The following is a 25607-nucleotide window of genomic DNA, read 5'->3' on the forward strand; positions in this document are numbered from 1 at the left end:
AGGTACTACTAGGTCCAAAAGGAAGAGCCTGACTTGATTGCACAACATCCTTAGATGGTTTTTCCGTAGTGACTACATTTGTTTTACTCTTATTTTTGGAAAATACACTTTACTCTAATTGGTTTTTGGAAGAAATGGTTGTATGGAATTGATGGTTTAAAAATGAAATTTTTATCGGTATTTTTGGGACATTAAAAGTTGGTATAAGAGCCTTAGTTTGAGGGATTCAGGCATACTCTTGGGTGTTTGAACTCAAACTGAGGAATTGATAATATTTCTAAAAGAAAGTAAATTTTCTAAAAATATATTTACATAAGAAATGGACGCGCTGTGTGCAATCAGCCGAGCTCAAGTAAGTGATTCCCAGAATACTGATACTTGTTGATATGTTATACCTTATGGAATGTTTTCATTCTAGGATAGGGCTAATGATACCTTCAGGAATTGCATTACAGAATTGCTTGATTTGTGTGATATCTTGTAGCCTATGAGGAGTTGGGATGTTATGCATTACTTGGAATCTATATTTGCATAGCTAATTGCTAAGTGTATGTTTAAAAATTGTATACGATTAGGATCATATTTCCATAGAATGATTGATTTGTCCTTATTTCCTGTTCCTTGTTTGGTTGTGGGCTTAGGGTAGAATCATTTATTTGATTGTCTATCTGGTCCCGTATTGTGTACAATTTTCATACACAAAGGAAATCGGCAGTGTTGGTAGAAATTCCCTGTATTGCAAAAGTAAGTAAGACAAGAATACGTAGGAGAGCCTAGGTAAGGCTTATGTGGGTTGCCATGGTAAAGTAACTTATAGGATTCAGAATAATTCTTGAGGAATGTATGGGTAGATGTGGGAGGTTGTATTAGGCTCGTAGTACTGAAAGCACATGATTTGTACTAGAAATAAGGAAAGTCACAGATACCCAAAGGATATTGTAGTTTCAAAATCCTCTCAGGTATGTTTTGATCGAGTTGTATGGTTGCCTTTTAGTATGGTGGTGAACACACAAGGAGGAGGTTCTGCTTAGGTTCAGGTTCAAGCTCATGTGCTGAGCCAATTGATGAGGGGATGCATGAGTTCATCATGTCACCTATCGACATAGCTATGTATCAGCCTCCTATGGTTAGTGGTAGGAATGTCAGTGTTCGTAGTTCACATTGGATTAACGAGATCGAGGGTGTCTTCTGCACCAGCCCTTATCCCATAGAAGCCAAGGCCGGGTTTTCATTTGTTGGATGGTTAAATTATCCTTTGTTTGGATTTGAGGGAGTTTGGATCTGTGTTAGTAGATAAGCTAGAGTAGTATTTGGCATCTAGACACTTGGTTAGAGTCTCGTTGTGCGATGGTGTGTGAAGTTATCATTTCTAGCAACCAGACAGGGATTCTGCATCCCAATTTAATTATAGGACAACAAGGAACCATGAGCTCTCGGGTAGGTCGAATATGTGAATTTTGGTTATCAGTATGTGAGGTAGATGTTGGTATGGCACCAATGGTTGAGACTTATTTGGGAGTCCCTTTTGTATTCGAGTGCACGTTACACAACATGAGAATGGCCAGGGGTCCTGTTTTCTAGTTATCAATGAGATAATTTAGGATCTAAAGGGTTTTTTGATCGGCCTGGGTTACAAATTAGAGTCATTCTAGATGTGGTTTGAATGATTATGCCTGTCTGGAAGTCAGGCATGCTAAAAGATTTTCAAATTTCAAGTAGAGTAGTTGTATTTTCTTTTTGTTGGTTAAGGGCGACGTGTTAGGGTTCGTTTCGTTATCGGGACATATGAATTCGGCATAGATTGGTTTGATAGTGGTATCGGTTGCTAGTCGTCTGTAGGACATGATTTCTCAATTCTTTTTTTAATCAGGAATGTTCATTAAGGGTCTGATAGTATAGTAGACTAAGTTGTAAAAAATGATGACTTCTCACTATACTATGTAGGATGCTAGTTATCTTTGTGATACTTGCATGGAAGATCCCGAGGGTAGCCCATGGCATTTACATGAAAGACCATGGGGGTAGCCTATGATATTCGTATGAAAGACCATGGGGGAAGACCATGACACTTGTATATAAGACCATGGGGTAGCCATGTAAATGCGAGGAATGACCATGGTGGTAGCCCATGGCAATGTTATGAAAGACAATAGGGATAACCCATGGCACTGGCATGCAAACCCATGGGGGTATCCCATGGAAATATATGTATGGTATGTGGTATTTTGGGGAACTCACTAAGCTTTTTGCTTATGGTTGTGTGGTTTAAATATTTTTAGGTACTTCTAGTTCCAAAAGAAAGGGCATGACTTGACTGCAGAATATCCCCTGATGGATTTTCCGCACTGATTATATTTGTTTTACTCTTATGTTTGGAAAATACAATTTACTCTGATTGGTTTTGGAACAAGGGTTGTATGGAATTGGTGGTTTAAAAATGAAATTTTTTATTAGTGTTTTTGGGACGTTACATAAATAACACATCAATCTCCTCACAAATTTCAGTTTGCTCGGTTGCTTTGGAAAAGAATTAACATAATAACAGCTACTCTGACGATTTATGCAAAAAATGAAAAAAATAGTAGTAATCTAAAATCATTTATGCCTAAAAACGATACAAAATCCATTCGATGATTACTAGAGAGAAGACATGAGTTGCAACTCCAGTGGTAGAGATATTATTAGCAGCAAAGAAGTGAGCAGTGATCACCTCAACTCTTTGTAGTTTGTATCACTATTTTAGTCTCCATCTATGTCCTTCTGGTTCACTAAACATCACCAGCTGTGATGAAATGGTGGGGGGAACACATGCGGGTAAGGGGATATGCAAAAGTTGGAGCCCTGATACAATGTATCAAACATACACACACATATACTCTCTCTCTCTCTCTCTCTCTCTCTCTCTCTCTTTGTGTGTGTGTCTGTAACTTGTTGGTATAAATAATGAAAATGGAGAGTGGTTGAAGGAGTAATTAGGGGAACGTGGGAGGAGGATATTCTTGATGGATTCTATATGAGTAGTTATCATGAGGTTAGGCTGTAGAGACTAGGCGCTAGGTTTTGCCACACCTCTTCAAAAGTTTTCCATTTAGAGGGCGTTGTTTGTTACTTTTGCTATGTTACAAAAAATGGAAAAAAAATAGAAAAAATAAAGTCTTTGTGATTGGTTGGTCAAAAAGTTACATAGGGAGGGTGCTCAACAATAAGTTGCCTTAGATCCCTAGTTGACATCGACTAAGAGAAAAGAAAAATAAAAATGGGTTTATCACACAGATTTTTCACTAAGAAAGTTCTCACCATGAGAACAAGTAGAAACCTAGGGTTCGTGAATTGGTTAATTACACGAACCCTGAATACATGATTTTAAAGTAAAAGTTATATGGTGTCAATCCCTACAAATCAAGGATTTCACCTAATATAAATAAATATTGAGAATATTTTATATTCTAATATGTCGGATCTGGTAACTAACTATATATTTGTACATCTACAAAATATCATCATACTGACACTTGGTATGTTGTTCAATTATCATGCTGGCACTGGTGAGACTTTGATGCTGATCGAAGTCAGCGTGACTTGGTTTTACTTCATCCGATTCTAAGGTTCAACCTTACGAGTTGCGAATAGAGATGTTAAACTTACCATGTTATAGTGATAGTGTAGGGTGCCAAATTCCAAGTAGGAAAATGCTGAGTGGTTGTCGAGACCACTACACATAGCCTTATAGAGTTGATACTCTTTACCAACGACAATCGAAAACATATGGAAATTAGGATAATCCAGTCATCATTCTTAAATGCAGCCTTGGGAGTTAGAGTGAGATTAGGGAGAAGAAAGAACCTTTATATGAAATTATTAAACACCAATAATATGTCATTTAAATGGTCGAGATTAAAAGTTTAAATAATCTAGGATCTATTAACGGAGTGACAACTATCCATTGGCCTCTAATAGTTATATAATAATCTGTATATAGGGTTGTCACATTCGGTTTCTATTTCTTGGTTGAGTGATTACACAATAATAGACATCCTCCATTGTTGCAAACAACTATAATATCCATGATGAAGATAATGTTTTAGCATTAAGCGGGTAAAAGGCGTACAAAATATAGAACAATGTTGCTATTATTACTTGTAATTTCTATGTAAATAGCAATCATCCTTTCACCTTTTTTACTCTTATGCTAGCCACTGATGTTATACGAAATATCATCCCATGTCCCAAATAAGAAAGAAGTTGCAACAAATAATCTCAAGAAATCGTGTCATATGATTTTTCAAAGTTAATTTTAAGAACTAAAAGTTTTTGCTTCCACTTTTTAACCCAACAATTCACCTCATTTACAATCAATTAACACTCCAAAATCTAACGACCATTTATAAACCCCAATCACTCCAGACAAACGAATCAACAACTTTTGGCAACCCCAATCACTTTGACATAGGAGACATCAACCAATGATAGAGCAAGCCCTAAGTGGAGGAAAAATGAGTGTTCTGCTTGGAAGGATCAACAAATGGATTGATTTCGATGGCTCGAGGAAGTTGCATTGTAAGTCTACTAGATTTTGGTATTCAAGATTATAAAGATCCTTGATGGTTACAAGGTAAAAGAGATTTTCCTGAACACAAGTGTATGATTAGTTGCAGTTGGGTTCATTCCTTCATGGATGTGCATGTGAGCATCACATCGAAAAACCCTAAGTGGAGGGAAAATGAGTGTTTTGCTCGAAAGGATCAGCAAACGGATTGATTTTGATGGCTCGAGGAAGTTGTATTGTAAGTCTACTAGACTTTGGTATTCAAGATTATAAAGATCCTTGATGGTTACAAGGTAAAAGAGATTGTCCAGAACACAAGTGTATGATTAGTTGCAGTTGGGTTCATTCCTTCATGGATGTGCATGTGAGCATCACATCGTAAAATCCAAGGAAAAGATCTCATTGTTCATCTATGGAACAGTGAATACTAGGTTAGAAGATGCTTAAAACACTCAGGTTGAGTGTCCATGGAAGGGTTGGTTAACTCGTTGTATTGGATGATATCTTTAGTAGGGGAAGAGTTTTCCTTAATCTATCAATCACCTTCAGGATGTAGTGGATGCATCTTCGCATGGGCTCTGTTTATTAGTTGAGATTGTTGAGGTTTTTTGAGTTGTATCAGTTGACGGTGCTTTGGGTGCATTGATCTTTCATCAAGGGTGGAACGATGGATATTTTGACTTCTGGTTAGGGGTCGAAGCTTGTTTTGTTTTCAAAAAGGGCCTTAGATCTACACAAAATCCAATTTTAATAGGTCACGCTAGTAAGGTTGGTTAAGGAGTCAACCCAATCATAGTTCTAACAAAATTTAGGTTAATTTTGGAGTTTTCCTTCAACTAGGAAGTTTTTATAAGTTGTGCAGTTGAAGAATCTGTTCGGTTAATTAAGATTGGGATATTTCTTTGAGTTGAGAATTTTTATATTTGGGTTGCTTATTGATATGGATTGTGAGCACAAGTAAGAAATATTGGTGTCTTGTTGCTATGGATTATGGACATATAGTGGAATTATTGAAGTTTTTAAGGAATTCAGATTCTCTTATGGACACTAGTGCTAGACATGGATGCTAAGAACCAAGGAGTGAAGCTTTAGGCTGTCTAGAAAATTCAAATAGTTATTAACTGGTTAGAGAGTAACTGATTCCAAGTGGAGGGGAGCTGCTTGGGAGTAATGGTAATATTTGCAAGTGTGGATCAACTTGGAGTTTTGTAACTAAGGATAAGAGGATAACTAGTTGTGATTGTGGTATGAGTTGATGCATATGCACGAAATAGTGTTCATTGGTCTATTGTATTTAGGGAATCAAATGTTAAGGATTCAGGTTATCTCCTTCGGGGATGTGAAGCATTGGTAAGGGTGCATTTTTGGTCCTTATCTAGGTTCAGGTTAAAGTTGTGTTAGGACCTCTCAGACTATTCTTATATGATGAAGGCTATGGGTTCGAAGTATAGGGTCCAGTAGGTTATAGGTTTGACTCGTATTGATTTTTGGTTAGCTATTCTTCCCATGGTAGTTGTTGTAGTGTTGTAAGACTACGGGGTAGCAGTAGCATTCACTAGGTTGGTAGGTCGTTGTGGAAGTGTTGTAAGACTTCTGGGTAGCCATATCATTTACTAGGTTGGTGTAACACCCTGTTCTGAGTCATTTCCTAATTTAGGGACGTGACCTGAAGACCGGTTATCATAAGGCTTAGGTCCTTTTAAAAAGGGTGATTTAGACCCATTTGGGTGTGGATAAGGTAGGATATATGATATGGAAATGCATTTTTGATTTGGAGCCCAAGGGTATAATCGTAGAGTGGCAGTCAGGCCTTTTATGAAATTTGGATTTTTGTTCCGAAATTTGTAAGGCAAGTATAAGTTGATAGAAGTGTAGAGCTTCTCATTACCTTTTCATGGATATAAGTATCGTCGGAAATGGACTTATAACAAAGAAGTTATGGCCTTCGGAAGTTTGGGGAATTTAGGGTTAACCTAGTACACGGGTCATACACAAGTGTAAGCATGGCGTACTAGTGTAAAGGCCAGTACACGGGGTGTACATTGGTGTACGTTGGGCGTACTAAAGGAAGTGATCATGGAGCCTTAAGGGAGTACGTTATGTCACACCCCTAAAACAGAACGGCGGAATCATTCGAGGGCGGATGACTTCATGTAGTATCGTAACAATTGAATACATAGTAAAGAAAGTAAAACAACCATCATATATATAATTTAAAAGTTACATTGTTGAATGATACATGTTCAAAAAAAATTACAATATGATGACAAAAATGAGTTTTAAACTGACGACTTAGTGTCACTTCTCCAAAAGCTGAAGTCTACCTGTATGTAATTTAAAAGTCCATTTGTTCTTGCATATGAAAGTATTTCCTTGATATAGTCCTTATAGTATGTAAAATCTCATAATTTCCTTGTAAACTATACCTATTATAGTTTTTTTTTTCCAAAAGTGTGTTTCGTTTGTATAGTAAACCCTAGTGTAGTGTCGACTTTGTATGTAAAGTATAACATTTGTAATAACATTATTGAACATTTATACTCAAAATATAAATAAATTGTTTGATATTTATATAACAACATGTTTCATTACAAAATACAAGGTGTTATCGTAATATGTGTTGCATGTGAACGTTTTCATATGCCAGTTAAAATAACAATATGAAATGCATAGAAAAGGATAGATATTTTCACACGATAATAATCGGGTGTTTACTTGTATCCCCCCTTAAAAGTATTTAAAAAACAATTAAAATGTATTTAAAGTGTGTTTGTAGGGGTATGAACTCACTTGATAGAGTGAATATGGTGAGATGAAAACCGAGCACAACTTTGATAGGAGAAAATGGATTTCTCAGGATTCTCGGGAGTCTCGAAAGTGTAAAACCTTCCTCCGGGAATTGGATGCGAAAACTGGGGCTTCAGGATATTTCTTCCACGCAAAACGGGGTAAAAACGCAATAGAATGGGAGAAAATGAGCAATTATGCCCGGAACCCTCGCCTCCCTTTTATATGGGATGGAAACCCTCGGTACGCTGGGCGTAACTCTAGGTTACCCAGGGCGTACCGGACGTCATGCATGACCGCATCCTCGTCTGCTAGACTTAGGATGGGATGAGGCATACACACGTAGAGGGGCTACATGGAAGATCTGAAGCCTAGCACCCGAGTACGCTGGGCGTAACTCGTCCCGGTTTTTGCACCTCGAACTTGTTAAATATGTAACTTTCGCATACGAGCTCCATTTATGACGTTATTTACATGCACGCGTAGGTGAGAATGTAATCTACAACTTTCATTTAGACTCCGTTGGCAAATTTTGATTTTATTTTTAATATATTATTTTTAACAGGCCAGGACACGTAAAGTCCGTTAAAAATCTGTATCTTTTTCATCTGACGTCCGTTTTTGTCTATCTTTTTACCGTTGTACTACTATTGATGAGATCTTTAATTCTCGTTTAGGTTGTTTTGACTAAAAATCGCTCGATCTCTATTTCGAGTTTTTAGCTATCTACTGCTATCCCAAAACTTCGAAAAATCATAACTTCCTCATACAAAGTCAGATTTGGGCGTTCTTTTTATTTGTGTTCATGGTTTAATGATATCTATGACTTTTATTTAGATACCTAAGGCTAATAAGTATTTTATGGAAATTTCTCGTTTTACGTTTAACTTTATTGATGGTTTTTGTTGTGAATCTTTGCTTAGTCATAACTTCTTCGTTATGACTCAAATTTTAGTGACTTTTTTATAATTTTGAAACCCTGGACACGATATCTATCATTTATGAAATCTAGTAGATGACTTTCGAAGATTTTATTTTTGAAAATAATTTCATTATATCAAAAGAGGTTACAATATTGACTTTTTAGGTCATTACATCGATTCGAAATATCAGGTTGTCACATCATCCCCCCGTTAGAGGGAATTTCGTCCCAAAATTTAATGTAAGATAAATATTTGTGGGTTAGGGAAATAGATGCGGATACTTTTGTTTTATTTGATCTTCGCGCTCCCAAGTGTATTCACGTCCTCGTTTTGCATTCCAGTGGACCTTCACAATGGGTATGCGACTTTATTTTGTTCTTTTAATTTCCCTATCCATGATCTCAATTGGTTCCTCTATAAAGTGTAGACTCTCGTTGATTTCAATTTCATCTAGAGGGAAGATGAGGGTCTCATCGAACAAACATTTCTTCAAGTTTGACACTTGAAAGGTAGGGTGTACGTTATTGAGTTCCTACAGTAGTCGAAGTTTGTATGCTACTGGACCGATCCTTGCAAGGATCTCAAATGGTCCGATATACCTTGGGTTTAGTTTCCCATGTTTTCCGAAACGTATTAACCTTTTCCTGGGGGAGACCTTTAATAGTACTCGATCCCTAATGTGAAATTCCAAGGGCTTGAGTCTTTTCTCCGCATAACTCTTTTGTTTGTCTCTTTAAGCCTTTAGCCATTCCCGAATATGAGCAATCTTCTCAGTTGTTTCTCTTATGATTTTCGGTCCTGTGAGAGCGTTGTCGGGTACTTGTCCCTTGGCTAGTTGTGTGTCACCCACTTCAGCCCAGCACAGTGGTGATCTTCACTTGCAGCCATAAAGGGCTTCGAATGGAGCAACTTTAATGCTGGAGTGATAGCTATTGTTGTATGAGAATTCGACTAGTGGTAAATGGGTATCCCATGCTTTACCAAAATCGATTACACAATCTCTCAGCATATCTTCTAAGCTTTGTATGGTCCTCTCACTTTAACCGTCGATTTGTGGAAGGTAAGCGGTACTCATGTCTAGCCTCATTCCTAGAGACTTTTGCAGCCACTTCCAGAATCGCGAGGTGAACTTACTATCTCTGTCGGAGATGATGGATATTGGTACACCATGTAGTCGTACAATCTCTCGGATGTATGTTCGAGCTAGCTTTTCTATCTTGTCGGTTTCCTTTATGGGTAGGAAGTGTGCGGATTTTGTTAATCTATCGACGATTACCAAGATGGTGTCTAGTCCACCTGCTGTTTTGAGTAATTTGGTTATGAAATCCATGGTTATCCGCTCCCATTTCCACTCAGGTATTTCAGGTTGTTGTAGTAATCCTGATGGCTTTTGGTACTCTACCTTGACTTTGGCACAAGTCAGACACTTGCCAACATAGGTAGCGATCTCTGCTTTCATGTTCGGCCACCAATACAGTTTCTTGAGGTCCAGGTACATCTTGTCCGAACCTGGATGCACTGAGTATCGAGTTTTATGAGCTTTGTTCATGATAACGTCTCTGAATCCACCAAACTTCGGTGTCCAGATCTGATCCACGAAGTAACGAACTCCATCGCCCTTGACCTCAAGATTCTTATTCATTCCCCTTAAGGCTTCACTCGTCACATTCTCTGACTTCAAGGCTTCCATTCGAGCTTCCTTGATTTGTGTGGACATATGTGAATGGATCGTCATGGTTAAGGATTTCACTCGGCGGACCAAGTATTCCTTTCGACTAAGAGCATCAGCCACCACATTCGCTTTTCCTGGATGATAACGAAATTCACATTCATAGTCATTCAACAGTTAGACCCATCGTGTTTGTCTCATGTTCAGTTCCTTTTGATTTAAGATGTGTTGAAGGCTCTTATGATAGGTAAAGATCATGCATTTCGTGCCATAGACATAGTGTCTCTAGATCTTTAGTGCGAATACAACTGCTCCCAGTTCGAGGTCGTGCGTAGTGTAGTTGACCTCGTGCATCTTGAGTTGTCTCGAGGTGTAGGTGATGACCTTTCCTCGTTGCATTAGAACACATCCAAGACCTTGATTAGATGCATCACACTAGACCATGAAGTCTTCTGTTCCTTTTGGAAAGGACAATATAAGCGCGCTGCATAGTGCCTGCTTCAGTGTTTGGAATGCAGCGTCTTGTCTTTCTTCCCAATTAAAAATTACACCCTTCTACATCAAGGTGGTATGTGGTTTAGCAATCTTTGAGAAGTTTTGTATAAATCTTCGGTAATAGCCAGCAAGGCCCAAGAATTGTCAGATTTCCATTGGGATTCTTGGTGCTGACCAGTTCTCTATTGCCTTGATTTTGGAAGCGTCCACATGTATCCCGTCTTTGCTAACCATGTGACCTAGGAAATCTACTTTCCGAATCCAAAATTCTCACTTTGAGAATTTTGAGTATAGCTTCTCTTTTCTTAGAGTTTCCAAGATTCGTTGGAGGTGTTGACCATGTTCCTCTTTACTCTTTGAATTAATGAGTATATCGTCTATGAATACGATCACAAATTTGTCCAGGAAAGAACGACACACTCGGTTCATTAAGTCCATGAACACCGCTGGTGCATTTGTTAATCCAAAGGGCATCACTACAAACTCGTAGTGACCATAACGAGTTCGAAAGGTTGTTTTGGGAAGATCTCCTTCCAAGACTCGTAGCTAATGATACCCGAATCTCAAATCAATCTTTGAGAAATAACTCGCTTCTTGGAGTTGGTTGAACAAGTCGTCAATGCGTGGTAGGGGATATCGGTTCTTGATAATGAGCTTGTTGAGTTCCCGATAATCGATACACACGCGGAAAGATCCATCCTTCTTCTTTATGAACAGGACTAGTGCTCCCCAAGGTGAGAAGCTCGGTCTGATGAATCCTTTGTTGAGTAGTTCATTTAAATGGTTGGATAATTCTTGCATCTCAGCTGGCGCTAGATGATACGACGACTTAGCTACTGGGGTAGCTCCGGGAATTAAGTCGATTCTGAACTTGACTTGTCGTTCTGGTGGGACTCCTGGAAGATCTTCAGGGAAGACATCAGGAAAATCGCAGACCTCTGGAATGTCTTTGAGGTCTTTCTATTCTTTTTCCTTATCTACTACATGGGCTAAGAAGGCATGGTACTCCTTACGCAAGTATTTTTGGGCTTTGATGCAAGAGATGATTTGTAAATTGGTACCGGGTTTGTCACCATAAATGACAAGAGTTTTGCCGTTTGGCAGATTTAGGAGAACGACCCTTTCGTGATAGAGTATATCGGCATGGTGTAGGCTTAACCAATCCATACCGATGATGACATCAAATCTCTTTATAGTGATCGACATTAGATCTATTTGAAGTGAATGTTCGTTTAGAGTTCGCGTGTAGCCTATGTACATATCATTTGTGCTTTTTGTTCTACCGTTTTCCATTTCTACTGTAAATATCTTATTGAGTGATTGCGGATTCTGTTTTAGTATATGTTTGAATTTATGGCTCACGAAACTACTCTCCACACCACAATCAAAGAGTATGCATGCATAAGCGTTATTGAGGAGAAACGTACCCGTAACCACCGTGGGATCAACTATTGCTTCGTTCTGCCCTATTGCCAGCACTCTTCCCATGCCGCCAACATTCCTTGCCTTAGGGCAGTCCCTCTTGTAGTGTCCAGCCTCCCCACACCCATAACACGCCTGACCTACACCGACTCCAGGGACTTGGGTGATTGGTCGTGCTGGTGCCTTACAGAAATGGCAGTGTGCCCTTTCTTGTTGCAGTTGTTGCAGTGCATCTCCCGACAATTTTTGTTGTGATGGAAATTGCATTTGATGCACTTCGGTAGGTTCCCAGTGTATTGCCTTGCTGGTGCAAAGGTAACAGGAGTAGCAGTGGGGGTAGTAACGGCATGGACTGCCACTATTAATTGCTTCTCGGAAGGTTCCTGTGAAAACTGACTCTTCCTCTTGTTCCAAAACTTCTTCTTGCGATTGTTGTTGGTACTAATGTAGTTGTTGGTGTTTACTATGGTTTGCTCCGGGATAGCAGTTGCGAAGCCTTGACAGATTCCATGGTCAACGAGGGCTTGTGCCAACTGTTTGGCGCTATCGAAAGTGACTGATTTGGAAGCTTGTACACTTCCTCGAATCTGGGGTGACAGTCCCTAGAGCAACCATGCCTGGGAAAAGGATTGCCAAATCACTAAACCAATTGGTATAGGTTGTGATGTCCGAGCCTACCATAGTAAGGCCCCAAAGTTCCTGCTCTAGCTTTTGTACTTCGCCCCTTGGACAGTACTCTTGCATTAACATTTGCTTTAGATTCTCCCGGCCCATAGAATTTTCCACTACCAGAGTTAGTGACTTAACGTGGCCATTCCACCATGTTAGAGCTCTCTCGAAGAATGTACAAGCGGAAAATTTTACCTTGCTCACTTACAGACATGCACAGATCTCGAAAACCACTTCTATTTGCTCTATCCATTGTGATAGAGCCATTATCCCTTCTTATCCGTTAAAAGTGATGGGCTTGCTATTGGTGAAGTCCTTGAAAGTGCAATCTCCTGAACGACCCTAGTACTGGCCATTCGTAGAGCTATTTACTCCGCTTCTGGACCCATTATTACTCATCTGTGCCATTGTTGTTATCACTGCAGTTGTTACAGCAGCTATCAAGGCGACATTATCCGTTGATGGAGGTGGTGGTGGTGGAGGTGTTGCGTTGTTGACATGGCGTGTAGATCTACGGGGCGGCATCGTGCTGCTAAAGAAATAGAATGAAGAACGTACGTTTTTAATGATTAGAAGCTGTGTGTTAATAAATTTGTTATGTTATCAATTTATAAATTCGACTGTCCTACCCACTATTTTAGAGCTTGACTCAGAACAAAAGTTTGCATAGTGATAGATAAACTTATGAATCTGAGTGGTATTCAAAGAATTAACACACAAAGGAATTTCGTCATATATATTTAACATACGTTAAGTTAAATTTGAAGTTAGGAAAATTTCGACCCTTCTAAGGATCTCCGATACAGAAGTTAAAGAAAAGTAAGAGTTTTAGCCGAGTTCCTATTCTATAACAAAATTTTTGCATTTGGGCAAGTTCTACTTGCGACGTAGGTTGCGCTTGGAGCTCGACACCATGTCTGATTGCTTTGCTTCCATAAGGCGCCTATCGAAGGCGGCTTTCTGTTCCCTTATCTGAGAGAGGGCTGCAATCAGTTGTGCTTGGAATGTGTTGGCGTGGAGCTTGGCATCATCCTGCAACCTGTCCAGTCGACGGATGTTGGAAGTGTGAACTTGTACTTCCACGTTGACTTCACGAATCTAGTTTGCTTGGACCTTGGATTGATAGGACTAGTTGGCTAGTTTGCCTACCATGACTGGGAGTGCTTGATTTTCTGAACCTCCATCCCTGACATTGTAGAAGTCCTGACACATATCGTAGAGAGGACGTACTCCTTGATGTTGGCTCCAATGGTGAAGGTGACTTCCCCAAATGGGAGTTGGCCCCTAAAAGTTCCTACTAACTGCGGGAGATTGGGCGACTAGTGGGTTGATTACTTCTGGTTTTGAGTCTGTCCCAGACTTATCCCCTTCCTCCAATTCTATGGGTTCTTCATCCTCTTCGGGGTCCTCCTCTACCCATCCTCCAATGCCCTGATTCGGGTAGTAGGGGTCCCCTGGTGGGTGGAATCCAACCATTGTGTCTGTGCGAGAATAGAGATATGAGAATTGCCTAGAATTTAAAACATGTACATCTAAATACGTAAGTTAAAATATTGTATTTACCAAATACTCCTATAGTATTTAAGTTTGTATGTTTGATACTAGTGTTATTTTGGTAAGTTTTGACTTGTTACTCACTACGACCATTCCTCGACATACATTAGTCTGATCTCAGTAAATACAGTTGATCAGGCAATATTCTTCCCAAATCCGATTACATATTCCGAGGCCTAGTCGTAGTGTCCAACTTGTTTTAATACTTCTTGTATAGTTCTAACTACGAAAATGACTCGTTGTATGTATGTATTTGTGCTTTACGACCCAAATAACTTAAGCTAAATGAAATGCAGTTTAGGTGTAAAAACGTTTTTTCAGAGATTTTTAGTCCCTATGGATTTATAGTTTGTATATCTTTATGTGGTTCGATATACTCAGTTCACTATAAACAATGCTCTGATACCAATCTGTCACACCCCCAAACCAGAACAACGGAATCGTTCGAGGGCGGATGACTTCATTTAGTATCGTAACAATTGAATACATAGTAAAGAAAGTAAAACAACCATCAAATATATAATTTAAAAGTTACATTGTTGAATGATACTTGTTCAAAACAAATTACAATATGATGACAAAAAGGAGTTTTAAACTGACGACTTAGCGTCACTTCTCCAAAAGCTGAAGTATATCTGTATTACTGAATCCCTAAGAAATACAAGTAGTTTTGAAATAGTGTCAACAATTAAGTTGGTGAGTTCATAAGGGTTTATGTATAAAATTTGTAAGCTTGGTATAAATCACTGAGTTTACTTCTGAAAAATGCAATATTTTTCCATCAGTGTGTGGTAGTTTAAAAGTTCCAAAACTCAAATGCATTAGTAGTTGTCATGCCTAGAGTAATAGATTTACGTATGTATAAAATCACTTAGACATTTGATACCCCCAAAAATCATCGTATTTTTAATACTCCAAGTGAGTTTTATAACCATGTAATTGACTAAGACTGCCTGTAACAACGTTCATCAGGCGTTGGAATGCTATGATGTTTGTCACCCCAGACCTGTCGGTCTAACTGTAGCTAAAGGTTTAGGTGTGGGATTATCAATCCCGTATAGATCTATACACAAGTATCACACTCTCCCTACAAGAGATTATGGTATATAATATAGGACTTTAACTGCATACTTGAAAGTACGTGAAGTTGAATGTCTCACAAAACTTAGTATCAAATAGATTTACGTATGAAAAGTTTATTCGTTCTTGTATGTGAAAGTATTTCCTTGATATAGTACTTATAGCATGTAAAATCTCCTGATTTCCTTGTAAACTATACCTATTATAGTTTTTTTTCCAGAAGTGTGTTCCTTTTGTATAGTAAACCCTAGTGTACTATCGACTTTGTATGTAAAGTATAACATTTGTAATAACATTATTGAACATTTATACTCAAGATATAAATAAAGTGTTTGATATTTATATAACAACATGTTTCATGCCAAAAGACAAGCTGTTATCGTAATATGTGTTGCATGCGAACGTTTTCATATGACAGTTAAAATAACAGTATGAAATGCATAGAAAATGATAGATATTTTCACACGATAATAACCAGGTGTTTACTTGTATCCCCCTCCCCTAAAAGTATTTAAAAAGCAATTAAAACGTATTTAAAGTGTGTTTGTAGGGGTATGAACTCACTTGATAGAGTGAAGATGGTGAGATGAAAACCAAGCAGAACTTCGACAGGAGAAAACGGATTTCTCAGGATTCTCAGGAATCTCAGGAGTGTAAAACCTTCCTTCGGGACTTGGATACGAAGACAGGGGCTTCGGGATATTTCTTGCACGTAAAATAGGGTAAAAACACAAGAGAAGGAGAGAAAATGAGCAATTATGTCTGGAACCCTCGCCTCCCTTTTATAGGGGCTGCAAATCCTCGGTACGTGAGGCGTAACTCCGGGTTATGCGGGGTGTACCGGACGTCATGCATGACCGCATCCTCGTCTGCCAGACTTAGGATGTGATGAGGCATACAAGCGTAGAGGGGCTACATGGACGATCCGAAGCCTAGCACCCGAGTAAGATGGTCGTAACTCGTCCCGGTTTTTACACCTCGAACTTGTAAAATGCATAACTTTCGCATATGAGCTCTGTTTTTGACGTTCTTTATATGCATGCATAGGTGAGAATGTACTATACAACTTTCATTTGGACTCCATCGGTAAATTTTGACTTTATTTTTAATATATTATTTTTAACAGGCCGGGACACGAAAAGTCCGTTAAAAATCCATAACTTCTTCAACCGACGTCCGTTTTCGTTTGTCTTTTTACCGTTGTACTACTATTGATGACATCTTCGATTCTCGTTTAGGTTGTTTTGGCTAAAAATCTCTCGATCTCAATTTCGAGTTTTTAGCTGTCTACTGCTATCGCAAAACTTCGAAAAATCATAACTTCCTCATACAAAGTCAGATTTGGGCGTTCTTTTTATGTGTGTTCATGGTTTAATGATATCTACAACTTTTATTTAGATACCTAAGGCTAATAAGTATTTTATTGAAATTTATCATTTTACGTTTAACGGTATTGATGGTTTTTGTTGTGAATCTTTGCTTAGTCATAACTTCTTCGTTATAACTCAGATTTTAGTGATTTTTTTTTTTAATTTTGAAACCCTGGACACGATATCTATCATTTATGAAATCCAGTAGATGACTTTCGAATATTTTATTTTTGACAATAATTTCATTATATCAAAAGAGGTTATAATCTTGACTTTTTAGGTCATTAAATCGATTTGAAATATCAGGTTGTCACACGTTAGGCGTACTCCAGTCAAACATAAACCCTAATTTAGGGTCTTGGACCCAATTTAAGCACCTTAACTCACCACTACACCTTATTGTCTTCATCCTCCATCACCTTAAACGCTATAAATGAAACCCTAGCCTCTATTGGTGTGTTTCTTGAGTTCTTGGTGGTATTTCATGCATTTTGGTGCTCATGGAAGAAAAAGGAGCTTCTTGAAGAAGTGTAGGATTGGTTGGAACTTGTAGATTCCGGCTTAGTGCATCATGATCTGTCTTCTCAAGGTATAAAGCTTCAAGCTGGACGACTCTATTCAGAGATATTGTTATGGCATAATGTAATGAGATTTTGTCCCAAAGTTTGGATCTTTGTGAGTATGGAGTACTCCAAACCATATTAATTGTCCTCTTTGAGGTCTTGAAGTGTATTGAGCCATAGAAATACTTTCTTGATTGTTTCCTTAGCACCATGCAAGAGTTAAGTGCTTTTGAGTGTTGTGAAAGGAAGGCTTTTGGAGATTTAGCCATGTTTAGCCATGTAAAGGTGATGTGTGTAAACTCACTTAGTTTTAATCCTACTTTTAGTTGTAAAATAAACACACAAAGGCAGTGTACCTATCAATTGTGGAATAGTTCAATTAAGTAGGGTATCGAACACAGGTAACGGCAAATTAAAAATAAAAACTAATTCTATCTAAATTAATTAATAAGTAGAGGGTATTCTCTAGTTTTACAAGACTAGAAACTTACTAACTCTTACTTAATCTAAAAGCTTGAAAAACAAAGAATTAACTAGATTCAATAATACGAAGGAACTTCTGTTTAGTTCAACTCAATTGATCCTATGGTTGATTTCAAGGTAATAGTGCAATAGATTAATTATTTTGTTGGTTCCCGATTCAAGTGATTAGGTTCGCGTTCACTACACTAATCCTTAGCAAATAAACTAACTTAAACAGTGATCAGTTGTCTAATTCAATTTAGTTCACTAGATTAATTATTCGGATTACTTTAGACTCACAATAGTTAATCAATTTGGTTTTAATTAACTTCTTGTTGATGGTCATCACACAAGCTTGCACATGAATTTACTTAATTTTCTTATTAATTCTAGTTTCATGTTCATTAGTCCTAGACATATAACAAAGTAGTCACAAGGTGTATGAGGTTGAAAATCAAACGATGTTCATGCTATTTAATTACCTTCCTATTAACAGAAAATTAATTATCATTCACACACAAGGTTCTTTAGCAAGCTAAAATAACAAATAAATCACCAACATTTAATTAATGCTACCAATAATCAAACCATAGTCTCAATTTTGTATCCCCAAACAGAAGTTTAAGAGTTTTAGCTCATGATTGAAGTAAATAACAGCATAAAAACGAATTCTAATTATCTAACCATAGTGGAAAACAAAAGATTAAGTATAATGATGAAATTTGCCTCAAATCTCCTTCGGGATTGAATTGTAGCTTCTATCTTCGTCTTTTAGGGTTTCTCTGGCCTCTAAATCGCAACTAATTACTCCAGAATTATCCCAGAAGTTTTTTTCCTCGATCTGAGAAGTTATCTATATATTTGCGTATCGACTCGTCGATTCAGGTGGCGACTCGTCGAGTCCGTCTCACAATCTCTGTATGCAATAAGCATCTCGGTTCCCGAGTCATTATCTTCACTTGGACTCGCCGAGTAGTCGACCCTACTCGCCGAGTAGGTGCTATTTTTGGTGTTTTTCTTCTTTATCCAATACCCGAGCTCCTAACCGCTTCTCCTGCTTCCTTTTGCTTCCGAGCTTCATTTTTTGGACTAAAAATACAATTCAAACACTTTTAAGTACGTTTTGTCCATGAAATGCAATAATTTAGCTAATAAATGAATAAAAATCTATACTTAATACAAACTAAATATGCACATATCAAAATACCCCACACTTGACTTTTGCTTGCCCCCAAGCAAAACTGAATTTTAAGACATTAGAATTATGTATGACAACTCCAATCAAACCTAGCCATTATGCCAAGACCGCAACGCATGCATTTGTGTCTAAAATTTTCCTAAGGACCCCCCATACTCCAAATACTCACAATCCTCATAAACATTCGCCTACTCACCCCGAACCATGCTCATTTTATGCAACCCTTCGAATCCATCCTCAGAAAACCTCTTACCCTCAAGGTATTTTTAATTGAGCAACCCAATCATACATAATCTAGAATTACAACTTTTCGATACCACTATGGAGCTCTTTTGAATTCTTCACTTCCTTGATAAATTGATCTTTGATCTCTTTAAATTCACCACCTTGTATTGATTGATTTTTGGTATCTTCAACTTTTTGGATTTCTTGGAATTTTGATCTTTAGATCTTCACTTCATTTGCTCCAAAATTCTTACAACATTTCTAGTAATTCTCTCTCTTTTTTTTTTAAATGTGTTCCTCACTTTTTTCACTCAAATCCCTACATGCTTAAGCAGGGGCGCTCAATCTCAACCTTTATTGGCTAACGATAACAATTTTCCCAGATACATTTCAGGTTTAGGCTGCTAAACGTATTGCATCCCTCAGGCTGAGCAAGGTCGTGTTTTTGTCTCATGATTTCACTGGAATAAGGAAGCCACAAATGCATTAGAACGTGTATAGGCTCAACTAAACATTTGGGTTTTCATGCAATTATCAACGTAATTCTAACATGGAATCCTAATTTTCTTTTACCAAAATTCTCTAAATTAAATCCCTAAGTCATATTTTTGGTATGCAACAATTTTTTTAAAAATTAGCCTAAATTAAGATTCTAAATTTTCTAATATGTGACTAACCCCCTACCCCACACTTATTTTATGCAAGCCCTTATTGCATATTATGCAAAAATAAAAATGCAAATATAGAGAGAATTGGAACAAACTCCCCTGGGGTAGCAGTCGATAGGTTGACACTCTTCTTGCAAGCTCCAACTTCAATTGACTTTAGCCATGAAAACAACGCATCCATGACTTGGGCATCAAAATCTCATGTGGCAGCTCCAAATATGCAGGTAAAGCAGTGTAAACTCTTCAAGAATCGATATGGAAGAATAAGTAGTCAAGTGGTACACTTAGCAGCATCAAATCAGCAGTCCTTTTGGTATAAAAATGATCAACTCATCAAGTCATATATGGGACTCATCGAGTACCAGCGCGGCCATCTTAGAATGTGCGAAAATACAAGGCGACTCGTCGAGTCAGTTTAGTGCACTCAACGAGTAGGACACTGGACGAAAAAAACAGTATATTTTGCAATTGCTCCAGCCTCTAATAACTCTTCTAAACACCTCCTCACTTATAGACTCAATTGCTCATATCCCTAGGGACCAGACTCGACACTTTGACTTTAACGCTTCACTTCCTTGACTCTCTTTCACTCGTTATAACACCCTTTCTCTATAACTTTAAACCCTTCCTATGCAAGCGCTCCTAATCCAATCCTGAAAATGACTAATGCAAACAATCATTAAGCAAAATAAAAAAAGTCTTAACAACTTCATACACACCAAATAAAAATAAAAATGAAAATTGTTCGAAGAAAAACACAAATAAATTAATCTTCCTCCTCATCATCATCCGCGGCTACTCCACTTCCTCCTGCACCACTCTTCCTTGCACTAATCACGTCATCCCACGACGGAATATATGGATAATTGCCACCATCAATATGTGGGATGTTGAAGTGGTCGAATAATTGGATGTGGGATTGATTGCTGAAGTTGATCCCACGCGCCATTTGATCCTGTAGCCGCCTCATCTCCACATTGTACCAATCCATTGGTACTTCTTCATTTTCAACCAGAATCACCGGCGGCTCTTCCTCCACATCCCGTTCCCGTCTCGAGCGAACCCTCCTTCCCGGTGCTTCGGGACCAACAACGGGATCATCATGCGGGATAGCATAATGACCACCACCATAGTCTTCAATAATCCTGGCTCGCCGGAAAAGAATTGGATTGAATGGACGTGTAGGAATCATCGTCATAAAGTTCCATGCACCACGGTTCATGAACCCAAATGAGTTGGCTAGCCGGGTGACAAACATACCACCATTAATACGAGAAGTTTTACGATCTTTGACCGCACCCTCCGATAGATATGAAGCCAAACACCAAGGAATGTTGCAAAAAATGTCGGGTGTAATAATGCTCAATAGATAGAAGACATCAAGGTTAGAAACCTTGTCATCATCATTTCTTTGATTAATGGTGGATGAAATGAGACGATGTATAAGGCGGTGGGTAGGCGATCTAATGCTCCCTTCTTGTACCGACTTTGGAATATAAACTTTGTTTCCAATTGTGTTCCATCAACCCGTGCTAGTTACTCCGTCGGGAAACACCATGTGGGTTTGCTCCAAAAAGGCCCGAAAGATAGTTGTTGAGACCAAGGGCTGGTCATAAATCCCCAATCGACAAGGAGGGTCGAGCACAGAACAGTATTGAAATTCACCCCCAAGGCAAAAACTAAAACTTGCTGGGTGATAACAATCCGTTCCCCCCGTGAAAGACATCGTGGAGAAGAACTCTAAGCATAGCTCCAAATACACCGGCTCTTGAATCCGAAAGACCCGGCTCCACCCGTCACAAATCATTGTCTCGCCTCCATGGGTAAACTCATTCAAAAGATAAGGAGCTAACTCCTCTTCATAGCGAACACTTTGTAACCACTCCCAATCTATCCTGTCAGGCATGTACACTTCTTTTTTTCATATGTCAGCCAACTTCTTCTTCCACTTCCGCATTGTTGAAGCGGACTCGATTCGTGGAAAATTCAACCAAGGAAAGTCCTCTTGGTTTGCACTTGAACTCTGCCTCCTGTTAAACATACTTCTGAAAAACAAAGATACAAAAACCCATAAACATATATTATACTTAAAAATAGTCATGCACACGTTTCCCCGACTCGACTCGTCGAGTCCATGTAGACTTGGCGAGTCGCATGAACTGCACGAGTCAGTCGGTGAGTTTACTGAAATTGGGCCATGAAATCTGCAAATCACTTCAACGGTTTTGTCTAGGGACATGTATATAAGGTATTAGGCAAGAATAAGCAGGCAAAACATCATAATCCATGAAAAATCAAAACCCTAGAATTTACTATTTTTCAAAATCGGGTTTTTCTATACAATGTCCATCATAGATGCTCTTAAAATCATACTTTTAACAGAAAAGAAGAAAAAATCTGTTACCTTTCCTTGATGAAACTTGAAAAATGTTGGAGAACAATGAAGAGAAAGATGAAAGCTTGAGAGAGAATGGAGAGAAAGGTGAACGGCGAGTGGGTGGTGTTGTTTAAAAAACACGAATCTTTTAGGGTTAACCAGTTGTAAAAGTAAGTGTTATTATTATTTTTTTCTGTGAATAATACCGACTCGTCGAGTCGGGGTCAGACTCGGCGAGTCTGGTCGCGATGCATGTTTTTTTCTGAAATCTATACGGACTCGTCGAGTCATGGTTAAACTCGGCGAGTCTCTTGCAAAAATCCAAAATTTTTAACACTTCTTGTAATTTCTTTAGAAAAGATTTTTTTTTTCACCCCACATATAGTCCATATGCACTCTCAAGCAGACATATCCGATGAATTGGAAGATTAAAATTCTAAAAACGAAAGAAGAAAAATGCAAACAAAACTAAAGGTAAAAGAAAGCAAACTCTAAATAACGGGTTGCCTCCCGCCAAACGCTTCTTTTTAAGGAGTCGTTAGCTGGACTCCTTCCCGTGTACGTCTCGTCATCTTCTAGCATCGGGAATTCACACCTTATCTTTTGTGGTTTGTACTTTGTCTTGTAAGCGTGAACCTTCTTTTTATAAGCCCTTTTTAATTCCTCTCTCTTCTTTATTACAGCATCATCCTCGGCTGCTTGGGCTTCTTTTCTCCTCTTTTTCTTCTTCACCCCATTCTTTTTCTCCATGTCTTTCACCTCCTTTTCAGTAAACTTAAGTACTTCATATTCTGTGAAATTTTGTGCTCTAGGTTTGGTATTGAATGGTTGATCAGCCTCCACTCTCCTATCCATTGCCTTGTCTTCTTTTTCTACGTTTAACCCATCTACAAGCGGAATTGCATCAAGAATTGCTATATCGGCGTGTTGGACTTTCGTATCCGTCTCACCTTTTTTTGTTTGTTCTTCTAAAGAATCATGAAAAATATCATCGCCCTGAAGATGCAGAGAATTAGCAACAAGCAGATTGAAGTTGTCCGATTTGTTGTCAAATTCGACTGGACTCGTCGAGTCCAATAGAGTGACTCGGCGACTCTGGTCGTATTCCATCTTTTCTTGAGTTTTTCTGAATCGGCTCCTTCCAGTAGCTTTTCTAACTGCTCTAAGTCCTTTTTAACATCTCCATCCTCTCCAGAATGTAGCAGAAACTTGCTTGGGTCTTCTTTTTGCAAAAGTTTAAGTTCTTTTTGTAATATCTCATCATCTAAATCGATAAATGAGATCTCTTCTCTCCCTTTCACTTCTTGCTTGACTTCTGGTATAGCTTTGAATACCGCTGACTCGTCTCCTACCCTTAATGTAAGTGTAGACTCATATACATCAATTAAAGCACACACAGTGTTTAAAAATGGCCTCCCCAAAATAATTGGAACTTCGGGGTCTTCTTCCATATCTAGCACCACAAAGTCTACTGGGAAGATGAACTTGTCAACTTTAATGAGAAGATCCTCGCAAACTCCTCTTGGATGAATTGTCTTCTTGTCAGCCAAATGGATCTTCATGTTTACCGGTCTTGGCTCTGGTAAGTTCAGTTTCTTGAAGAAGGAAAGAGGCATCAGGTTGATGCTTGCACCGGAATCGGTCAACGCTTGAGTGACAAATGTGTTTCCAAATCGACTCCATTTGAGGGACTTGGCGAGTCGGGTTGGGTTTAGCTGGAACCGAGTCTTCTGTCTTCTATGTCTTGCTATTAGAGACCCTCTGTGCCTGTGTGAAATTTTTTTCACAGCTAGAAGTTACCATACTCACATTTTCCATTCTTGGATTATTCTCGGTGTTACTTGGAAGTTGGCCCGGTCTTCTTTCATTCACTTGATGTGCAAGCTATCCCAGCTGTTTCTCAATGTTGAGAATGGATGCCTGCTGATTCCTTAACATATTTCTGGTCTTTTGCATTGCTACATCGTGATCATTGTGTCTTTTTTCGGACGCGGTTATGAATCTAGTGAGCATTTCTTCTAAATTGGCTTTCTTTTCCATCACCGGCTCTTCTTTTTGATAGAATCCCCTCTCCTTGTGCTTGTATTTCTCCTCCTTAGCCTTTTTATATTCTTCGTACGGGAGCCATTCCTTCTTCGGTTTCCTCCAATCTTCGTTGTATCTATCGCCACTAGAGTAAAACACTTGAGCCTTTTTATTTCCATTTTCATCTAGATCACAATCCTTGGTAAGGTGGGGCCCTCTACAATTCTCACATCCAACTCGAATAGCATGGATTGTTTGATCCATTTTTGTCATCCTTCTATCTAGACTATCGAGCTTAGTTATTATTGCCGCCATGCTATCATTCACCGAGTTCACTGCTCCCGACTTACTTCATTTCTCGGATTGTGGTATTCTCTAGAATGCTTAGAGAATTCCTCAATTAACTCCTTGATTTCCAGAGGCGGCTTTCTGGTGAGCGGGCCTTGTGTATCGAGCAATTGTCTTGTGGTGACATTGACTCCATCATAAAAAATGGAGACCTCTTGTTGGCTATTAAGGTCATGATGTGGGCAATTTATAAGCAAACCTTTGTATCTTTCCCAAGCTTCATAAAGAGATTCACCGGGTTGTTGCTCAAAGTTGGCGATGGCTTTCTTCAACTTAGCTATCTTGGAAGGCGGACAAAAATGGTCTATGAATTCCTCTTTCATCTTGGCCCATGTGGTGACCGATCCGGGAGGAAGTGACTTGAGCCAATCCTTCGCAGCACCTTTAAACGTGACTGGGAGCATGCGAAGTAGCTGGGTCTCGTGGGGCACATTTGGTACATTGAAGTAGTCAGCCACATCATTTACTTCATCCAAGTGCTTGTAGGCATCTTCGTGATCTTTCCTATAAAAAGGAATCTCCTTGAGTTGAGCGAGAATATGGCCCTTTAGCTCGAAAGTAACGGTTGCGGGAATTGCGGGTTGCACAAGTCCCGGGCCGGTGTCATCACGCATCCTCTTCTTGCATTCCCCCATGGGGATTTCATCGATATTATCCATAGCGGTAGCTAAATTGTCTTCAAACTCGGATCCGTGCTCGTATGTGGGTTCGTCCTCTTCCTCGGTCTTGTACTCGGTGTCTTTTTGAATTGGGTCTTCGATTGTCAACGACGCACTGGATGCTCCTGATTTGTTGCTCCTTTTCTTGTTGAAAACAGACTTGAGGTTTTTGAGTGGTGAGTTCTTTGAAGAAGCAGATTCTCCAACGGTTTTGCCTTTGCTCCTTCTTAGTGCGGTTTCCGGATCTTCAAAAAGGGGGACCAGAGGTGTATCAGATCCTTGGGTCATGAAACAACTGCAAACAAAACATAAAACGCGTAAAAAGAACAAAAAAAAAAATTAAAGCTGATTCAGCGTCGTACTCGCCGAGTCCAAGGTAAAAGCAGGTTTTTTTTTATTATTTTTTTATTTTTTATACTACCTACTAAATTAAATAGTAATTAACTTTGTGTAAGATAAATCTCACACAAAGGATCGATTGAATTAGAATTTAATGCTAATTTTAGAACCATTCCCCGGCAACGACGCCAAAAACTTGATGTGTCTAAACTCACTTAGTTTTAATCC

The 25607-nt window shown here is 38.8% G+C and overlaps 1 non-coding gene across 1 annotated transcript; it reads left to right on the forward strand.

The window, feature by feature from the left end:
- Positions 1-24549: 24549 nt before the first annotated feature.
- Positions 24550-24656, forward strand: LOC145019067 (small nucleolar RNA R71). Its single transcript, XR_013667387.1, has one exon. It is a non-coding gene; the product is annotated as a small nucleolar RNA R71 (small nucleolar RNA).
- The last annotated feature ends 951 nt before the right edge of the window (positions 24657-25607 follow it).

This window comes from Lactuca saligna, chromosome 9 (genome assembly GCF_052625555.1).
Source record: "Lactuca saligna cultivar CGN05327 chromosome 9, ASM5262555v1, whole genome shotgun sequence".
Lineage (NCBI taxonomy): Eukaryota > Viridiplantae > Streptophyta > Magnoliopsida > Asterales > Asteraceae > Lactuca > Lactuca saligna.